Genomic DNA, 10409 nt, shown 5'->3' with positions numbered 1-10409 from the left:
ATATATATATATATATATATCAAATATAACTTGGATCTTTAAGGCTTAAATAATTTTCTAAATATAAAATACAGTATATTAAGTTATTTTAATTAGAAATTGATATTTTAATTTTTTATTTTATTGACATTATAAGAAAATACTGAAAGAAACCCAGAAGCCTTGATGTCTACTCTGTTCCCTGTATGCTGCTACCACTTCATATCTTTAACCACATTTTGCATACCTGCATCCAGCAGCAACCACCAGGTGAGAACCCGACCCCAATTTCCTGTTCCTGACCCTTCAAGGAAAGCCTAATAGTGATGAGCTCCATCTTGGCCCACGTTCACTAATTGCCAAGAGATCCAGACCCCCCAAAACAAAACAAAACAAAACAAAAACAAAACAAAAAATAAACAAAATAAACAACTAAACAGATTGTGATGGTTTTTATATTCTTGGACCAGGGAGTGGCACCATTTGGAAGTGTGACCTGGTTGGAGTAGGTATGTTACTGTGGGTGTGGGCTTAATACTCTCACTCTAGATGGCTAGAAGTCAGTCTTCCACTAGCAGCCTTTGGATGAAGACGTAGAACTCTCAGTTCTGCCTGCGCCATACCTGCCTGGATGCTGCCATGCTCCTACCTTGATGATAATGGACTGCTCCTCTGAACCTGTAAGCCAGCCCCAATTAAATGTTTTTTATTAGAATTGCCTTGGTCATGGTGTTTGTTCACAGACGTGAAACCCAAACTAAGACACAGATAAATAATGAAACTGACATTTTAAGTCAAATGGACCTAACAACCATCTATAGACTATTTCACCTAAACACAAAAGAATATATCTTCTCAGGGAATCATGAATCTTTCTTCAAAATTGACCATATAGCTAGTCACAAAACAAGCCTCAACAGACACAAGAAAATTGAAATAATGCCTTCTATCTTATCAGACCACCATGAATAGAGCTAGACTTCAGCAACAGCAGAATGACTGGAAAGCCTACACACTTATGGAAATTGAACAACTTTCTACGTAATGATTTTTGGGTCAGGGAAGAAAGAAAGAGAGAAAATGAAGAATTTCTAGAATTCAATGAAGATTAAGGCACAGCATACCCAAAATCATGGGACACAATGAAAGCAGTGCTAAGAGGAAAGTCCACAGCACTAAGTGCCTTCATAAAATAATGGAAAAATTCTTATATGTAAAAGCTTTAAAGGAGGAGGAGGAGGAGAGTAGGAAACACATTCAAGAGAAGTAGATTGCAGAAAATAAACAAACAGGGCTGAAATCAATCAAGTAGAAACACAGAAAAAATGCAAATAATCAACAAAACCAAGAGCTGGTTATTTGAGAAAATCAACAAGTTAGAAAAACACTTAACTAAACTAACTAAAATGCAGAGAGATAGTACCCAAATTAACAAAATCAAAAATGGAAAGGGAGACATAGAGCCAAGCAGTGGTGGTGCCTTTAATCCCAGCACTTGGAAGGCAGAGGCAGGCGGATTTCTGAGTTCAAGGCCAGCCTGGTCTAAAGAGTGAGTTCCAGGACAGGCAGGGCTACACAGAGAAATCCTGTCTTGAAAACACAAACAAAACAAAACAAAACAAAACAAAACAAAACAAAACAAAACAAAACAAAACAAAGCAAAACAAAACAAAACAAAATGAAATGAAACAAAACAAAAGAAAGACATAACAGACACTGAAGAAATTCAAAGAATCAATAGATCTTAAAGCAAAACCCTGTATTCCACATCTGAAAGAGTGCTAATATCCAAAAATATAAGCAACTCAAGAAGGTAAACACCAACAACCTAAATAACACAATTAAAAATGGAGTACAGAGCCAAAACAGAATATTCAACAGAGGAATATCTAAGGGCTGAGAAAAACTATAGAAATGTTCAAGGTCTTTAGTCATCAGAAAAATGCAAGTCAAAATGACTCAGATATTTCATCTTTCACCCATCAGAATGGCTAAAATAAAAAAAAAATCTAGTAACAGCTCATGTTTTAAAGGATGTGTTTCAAAAGCATCACTCCTCCATTGCTGATGGGAGTTGAAACCTGTACAATGACTCTGGAAATCAATATAACCATTTCTGAGAAAACTGGTAATAGTTCTACCTCAAGACCCAGATATATATTGCTCCTCGGCATATACCCAAAAGATGCTCTACTATCCCACAAGGACACTTGTTCAATTATGATCATAGCAGCCTTATTTGTAATAGTCAGAAACTGGAAAAACAAACAAACAAACAAACAAACAAACAAACAAAACCAGACGTCCCTCATCCAAAGAATGGATAAATAAAATGTGGTACATATATACAATGGAATGCTTTCAACTATTAAAAGCAAAGAGATTATGAATTTCACAGGCAAATGGATTGAACTAGAAAATATCATCCTAAATGAGGTAATCCAGACCCAAAGAGACATGCATGGTATGTATTCACTGACAAGTGGATATTTGCCACAAAGTACAGGAAAACCATGCTATAATCCACAGACCCAAAGAAGCTAAGTACAAAGAAGGGTCCAAGGAAGAATGCTTAAATCTCACTGAGAATGGTAAATTCAATAGTTATTGGCAGTGGATGGAGGAAGGGAACTAGTTGGGAGAGAAGATGTGGAGAGGAACAGGGTAGGGAGATCAAGCATAGAAGAGAACTGTTAATTGCTGAGTCATCTCCTAGCTCTATCTTAAAATTTCCAAATCTTATATTTAAAAAGATACTTCATTTTAAACATGATACTCAGAAAAACAGAAAAATAGAGAAATTAATATTAATAGCTAAAACTAGGAGGACTATATTTTGGAACAAAAACCAACATTCAAATAAAGAAAACATTTAGAAGGCTACATGTAGATATTAATGCATAGGTAGCAATTGGAGAAATTCCAAGCTTTCCAAATTGAATAAGAGAGGATGAAGGCAAGTATAAGTGATCTTACAACTACATTAACAAAAATATCAGTAACTATAAATTGCCTGAATTCATAACACCATAGGAGTACATACACATGCATGCATGTAAACACACACAAACACACACACACATGCACATACAATTGGATCTGTTTTTATATCTGCCAACAGTGCTAAATCGAAACATATGAAACAAAGTCTAAACAAATATAGAAAACTAAATAACTAAAATATAAGCAAACTAGAAGGTATAATTCTTAAAATTTTCTATGAATTTTCTGTTTTTTGGCCACATATAATAGAAAAGAACATAAAACTTGTATAAAGACATGAGACATGTATTAACACAATGAGAAGCATCATGTTCCATTTGCCATTATTAGTTTGTATCCAATAAGCATCCTTTAAAACAACAGAGTACATATACATTTCCAGAATGTAATATAGATAGAGTTAATGAAATGTACTTCTATTTGTAAAATGTTCCCAATTATATGTCTTGTGTATGGCAATAAATAGTGTTACATGATGCTTCATTTTGTTCAGCAGCATTCTAAAGCAAAGTTTTTATTATGATCACAGGATCCATTCATACTCATTACACCATTAATAATTACAGCACTGTCACTGAGATACGATTAGAAAAAAAGACAAATAGAAATTAGAAGGTACATAATATTTAAGAAGCCTTTTATAAACATTGCAAACAGTGGAATAGAGACTGAAGGAAAGGCCATCCAGAGACTGCCCCAACTGGGGATCTATCCCATATATAGCCACCAAACGCAGCTACTATTGCTGATGCCAAGAAGTGTTTCCTGACAGGGACCTGATACAGGTGTCTCCTGAGAGACCCTACCAGAGCCTGACAAATACAGAGAGAGGCAGATGCTCACAGACAACCACTGGGTCCCCAATGGAGGAGTTAAAGGGCTGAAGGAGCTGAAGGGGTTTGCAACCCCATAAGAACAACAATGTGAACAAACCAGTACCCCCAGAGCTCCCAGGGACTAAACCTCCAAACAAAGAGTACACATGGAGGGACCCATGGCTCCAGTCACATATGTAGCAGAGGATGGCTTTGTCGGTCATCAGTGGGAGGGGAGATCCTTGGTCCTGTGAAGGCTCAAAGCCCCAGTGTAGAGAAATGCTGGGGCAGTAAGGTGGGAGTGGGTGGGTGTGGGAGCACCCTCATAGAAGCAGGGTAATGAGGGATGGCATAGGGGTTTTGCAGAGAGAAAACCAGAAAAGGGGAAACATTTGAAATGCAAATAATTAAATATCCAATTAAAAATACTCTGTAATAAAATGATTATTCTATTGCTGGTTCATAACTGTAAAAAATAAATAAACAAGCAATCCATCTCATTAATATGCAAAAAACATTGATTTGTAAATAGACTGTCCTTTCTGTTATGCCTCAAACAAATATCAAACATATCAGTAAGCATGGTTGAAATGTAATGTTTTCTCTTACTTTTATTTTATAAATGATGACATATAGTACCAATCCTTCACTAGAGTATTTTAAGGCTTAAGAATTGTAAAAGCCTGCTGGGCAGTGGCAGCGCATGCCTTTAATCCCAGCACTTGGGAGGCAGAGGCTGGCGGATTTCTGAGTTCGAGGCCAGCCTGGTCTACCAAATGAGTTTCAGGACAGCCAGAGCTACACAGAGAAACCTTGTCTCGAAAAAACAAAAGAAAAAAATTGTAAAAACCCATTTCCTATTGACTAGTTTATGATTTAATTAAATAATACCTTTACATCAAATCTACTACCAAGATGTTTATTGTGCAGCATTATGGTTTTCAATATTTTAAAATTTTCAAGTAATAATGATGCTTTGTTTTATATCTAGCAAACCATGTTTGTCTTATAAAATTCCTTATTATTGCTCTGATTTTCCTATATTTTGGGGTTCTATCTCTCTTGGTTTGAACTTTAGCATTACTTCCTCTGAGGTCTTTTTGTTAGTTTATGTTAATCATTAGCTCCTGTGTGTCCAACCAAAATGAGTCCTAAACAATAAAACTTTCCTGGGATTCACTAGTACTTTTCAGCAGATGGCACTGTTATTTAGGCTAAACAATTTGTCACCAGGGCAAAGTAATTATTCTTGTAAGATTTTTTCCAGAACAATAGGATGTCTGTGTGTATAAAATTAGCACAGACATTTTATCTAAAAGTGGAGAACAAAGTGAAGAAATTCTTCTGTGAAGATGGATACATTAAAATCACAGAATTATTTAAAATATCACAAAATACTCAAGTGAAATTGAATATTCAGTTGTCATTTCATATATTCTTACTTTTGCAAAATTAAACTTAATATTCAAGCAATTTAAAAGAAATCTTTAGAAACCATGATGATTTACTGCAAGAGCTAAAAATGTTCTCAGTATGTTAAGATCAGAAAATTGGATTTATGTACTTTCTATGCATGTACTTTTTATGTATTTCTATATTAATATATATATAATATTACTTATCTAGCTTTTAGAAGTGAATAACAACACCCAGAGTTCTATTGGAGTTAGGTGTTGGAGTAGTGTGTGTGTATAAGATGATTTAATATTAAGCTAATTAGTTATTATCCAAACAGATATATGTCTGTGTGTGTCTCAGCTGTGTCTAGCTTCATTTACAAAATAGAAAAGGTTGTCCTCAAAATCTAGTGTTACAAGGTAAGGGATAGTGTGTATAATTATCATTTATCTGCTATACAGCTCTACTAAATAAGGAAAGAAAAAGGCCAAGCAGTTGAAGAAATAAAATCAAAGAAATATCCTGGACTAAAGATACAGCTCAGTAGTATGATTGCCTAGCATGCACGAGATCCTAGGTTCAATTTGCAATACCTCAAAGCAAAACAAAACATATTTTATTTTCTAAGAATAAAAATATTTCCCACACATATATTTACCACTCTGCTGAATACAAATGATGTCCTTGAAGGTGGCTCTTCATTACTATAGAATCTCGCTCGTCTCCTCTCCTACCCTCCCCTTTCCTCCATCCTCCCTTCTCTCTCTGTGTACATGTGTGTGTGTACATTTCTGTCTTTGTGTTTCTCTCTCTATCTCTGTATCTCTCATTCTTTGTGTGTATCTGTGTGTGTGTGTGTGTGTGTGTGTGTGTGTGTGTGTGTGTGCCAGGCCATATTAGACTATAACCTTGGTCTGGTGAACACAAGACCAGGGATCATTCTCTCTTTGTGTGAAAATTTATATAAACGATGTACATCAACCAATGAAATCATTTTAATCACTTTTATTTTTGTTTAGTTTAAAGCAATCTGTTGTAATTATCATTAATTTGGAAATTATCAGAGATACTAGAATGAAATATTAATGAGTGGGGTGATGACTCAGTGGTTGAAAATACTTCCAATGGACCCTTCAGTTCCAAGAACCCACATTAAATGACACACAACTGCCAGAAACTCCAGCTATATGGGATCCCTTGTCTTCTGGCTTCCAAGTACTCTAAATTCATATGCAAAACAAATAAAAATTTAAAAATAAAAATTAGGAGAAAAATATTCAATGGGAAAAATTAACAATTTCCTGGCCGTTGACTATATCTGCATATAAAACTATTACAAATCAATATTCTTATTATGTCATGCACTCATATTACAAACTTCTCTACAGAAATAAAATAACTAGATTAAAAGTTATTCTCAAGTTGAGATCAAACTTACATTACTGATGCAGCCCACAAAGGGAATATTTTACTAGTTTCAAATAGAAAAATAAAATATACTGACATTCTCTGGAACATAATTTTTAGTGTGAAGTATGGATTCAAAAAATTTGGTCAAGGATTCTCTTCAAAATCTTACTAAAGGGGTTTTTGAGCCTCAGTATTTTCATCACAAGATATAATTTGCCTTCTTTTCATCTCATTCCACTACAAGCATTACACTTAAACTGTCCAAATGTTATTGAAAAATAATGTGATTATCAGAATGAAAATATATTTGAGAAGTCAACCGTTTTCTATTCAGCCACCTGTTTAAAATATAAACATGGAAAACAATGCCATATCACTATGTTTAATTATGGGAAATATAGATTTCAAACAAACTTTTCATTTTAAATTTACTTCTATTCTCTGTGTATGGGTTCTTTGCCTGAATGTATGTCTGTGGACCATGTGTGTGCCTGATAACCAAGAGTGTATCAGTTTCCCTAGGGTCATTCTGAACCACCATGTGGATGCTGGGAATGGATCCCAGGTCCTCTGCCAAAACAAATGTTCTGATTATGGGATGGAACCCTGGATATGGCAGGCTCTAGATGGTCCATCCTTTTGACACAGCTCCAAACTTTGTCTCTGTAACTCCTTCCATGGGTGTTTTGTTCCCAATTCTAAGAAGGGGCAAAGTTTCCAAACGCTGACACCATTGCATATACTAGCAAGATTTTGCTGAAAGGACCCAGATATAGCTGTCTCTTGTGAGACAATGCCAGGGCCTAGCAAACACAGAAGTGGATGCTCACAGTCAGCTATTGGATGGATCACAGGGCCCCCAATGGAGAAGCTAGAGAAAGTACCGAAGGAGCTGAAGGGATCTGCAACCCTATAGGTAGAACAACATTATGAACTAACCAGTATCCCGGAGCTCTTGACTCTAGCTGCATATGTATCAGAAGATGGCCTAGTTGGCCATTACTGGAAAGAGAGGCCCATTGGACTTGCAAACTTTATATGCCCCAGTACAGGGGGACGCCAGGGCCAAAACGTGGGAGTGGGTGTGTAGGGGAGTGGGTGGGAGGGTATGGGGGACTTTTGGGATAGCATTGGAAATGTAAATGAGGAAAATACCTAATAAAAAGTATTAAAACAAAACAAAACAAAACAAAACAAATGTTCTTAACATTGAGTCATCTTTCCAGCCCCAAACTGCCATATTTTTAAATGTTTAAATTAGATGAATGTGTTTTGGGAATGCTGATCTAAAGACATTGTTATTCTTACTTCTTTTAAATCTAAAAACTCTGGCATAACTCATGAAAACATTTAAAGGAATTTTATTGACCTTAAAGAAAATAATCCAGCTCTACAACTTTAGAATATACTTTAACAAATAGAATGCAAAACTATTGTACATAAATCACGAATTTCAATTATCAGAAACACTCTTGGCATTGAGGTATGCTGGGTAAAATATGGACAAATAGTACTAAGTAGAATCAAAACATTTCTGTCCTACAAAATATGTGAAGATGTTCATCATCCTTAGCTATGTCTTAAAGCATACCACAATAATTTTAAACATATATATGTATGTATGAGATGGTTCAGTAGTAAAAAGCACTTATCACGCTTTCAGAGGACCTAGATTTGGTTCTCAATATACATATGGTGGCTTATAGATCACTGTATTTCAGTTTCAGCAGATCTGATCTCCTCTTCTTACCTCTGTGGAGTTCTACATTTATATGGTACACATACATACATTCAAGCACACATAATAAGTAGAATAAGTAAGATTAATAGTAAAATTAAACTAATTGCAACTGACATGTTCTCTTGCTTGTATTTCTTGCTTTTGGAAATTTGGAAAACGGTAAATGAATTTAACAATACAGAATAGTTAAACAATGGCATCACATCCCATTTTAAATGGCCCCAATAAACCTTTCTTTCTTCAAGTTTTCCCAAACAATTCGGGATAAAGCTAATTTTTAATCCCTTGACTGAAAAGACATCTAAATTTTATTCAGAAATTGCAGGATTAGTTTTGGACTACTGAAAGGTAGCTGCCAATCAAGTTAAATTGTCTGGTGGCTTGTCAATCCTTTCTCACAAGCAATTAGAAGAAAATGACCTAGAGCATTACCATGTGGACAGAGAGAATTTACAGGCCTGCCTCAAAAGGTAAAAGGATATTTTATTAAGCCATTACTGACAGAGAAAGGAGACCCACTTGATGGGAATTTAGCCTGTAAATAATGTTGTCCTAGAAGTAAACAGTGGTAATTGTGCCCTAGGACTAAAAGTAAGTAGGGCAAACATACTAAATACTGAACAACAGACGACATAAATTCTTTAAGAAATGGCTTGGCATTGTGCTTATTTTTCCTTCCAGAAAGACATTTTTGTAATCAACCCTATCATATAATGACGATTATCACTTCACTTCTTTTAGCATTTGTACTGGCTGGTTTTATGTGTCAACTTGACACAAGCTGGAGTTATCATAGAGAAAGGTGCTTCAGTTGAGGAAATGCCTCCATGAGATCCAACTGTAAGGCATTTTCTCAATTAGTGATCAAGGGGCAAGGGCCCCTTGTGGGTGGGACCATCTCTGGGCTGGTAGTCTTGGGTTCTATAAGAGAGCAGGCTGAGCAAGCCAGGGGAGGCAAGCCAGTAAAGAACATCCCTCCATGGCCTCTGCATCAGTTCCTGCTTCCTGACCTGCTTGAGTTCCAGTCCTGACTTCCTTGGTGATGAACAGCAGTATGGAAGTGTAAGATGAATAAACCCTTTCCTCCCCAACTTGCTTCTTGGTCATGATGTTTGTACAGGAATAGAAACCCTGAGTAAGACAACATTATATTAAAATAAAGGATTATTTGAATGTATAGACCTCTCCTTTTATATTTTTAATGACAAATACAGTTTGTGTCCACTTAACCAATGTAAGTAGAATATGTTGCAAAGATTATGGAGTCTTAGTTCTATAATGTGGAGTACTAGTATATTCCTTTTTCTTTTCACAAAAGGAGATAATTAAGTTTAGCACTCTAGGTATACTGAGTATTAAATGAACAGGTATTAACATTGACATTTTATGAAGCTCCTCATGCAAAGGAATTCCTAAATGCCTACTGTTACAGATTTTCTGTAGTTTTATATACTTCTTTTGTCCAACATCATACAAATTGTGGAAACTTGCTGAACTACAAAAAGAGGAGATTATAATATTGCTGCTAGTGGCATACTAGAACATAGAACACAGTAGGAGCTTTTAAGCTTTTAAGATGGCTTTCATTCAAATTCCATTATCTTTGTCTTTATCATGTGTCCAACAAATCAAGGCCTGTGATTTCAGTATATACAACTGACACATGGTGGGGGGGGCAAGAAGCATTTCCTCAAAGCAGCAGCTAAACACTGGGTGAGATTCCTGATTATGGAATACCCCCAAAAATGTATGGAGTCGTATTTGGTTATCATAATTAAGGTGAGTACACCTCTATTCACTAGTTAGAGAACAGGGTTACTACTAAACAACATCCAATGTGCAAAAAAATGTACTTTTCACATAAATCCAAAAGAATTGTCCTGCTATAAATGGAAAATATGTCTGAGGTTAACAAAATTTGACTTAAATGAGTGTTTTGAGACTCAAAGAACCTTCTTTTTTGTGCTAATGTTATCGGGAATTCTCAAACTCTAGCCCAGGGTAGCCTGGAAGTCATTACACAACTCAGGACAGCCCAAACTTATGATGAACATTTTGCCCCA

Source organism: Mus caroli, chromosome X (genome assembly GCF_900094665.2).
Source record: "Mus caroli chromosome X, CAROLI_EIJ_v1.1, whole genome shotgun sequence".
In the NCBI taxonomy this organism is placed as follows: domain Eukaryota; kingdom Metazoa; phylum Chordata; class Mammalia; order Rodentia; family Muridae; genus Mus; species Mus caroli.
The sequence above is the reverse complement of the archived record's forward strand: the minus strand, read 5'-3'. Positions refer to the sequence as shown.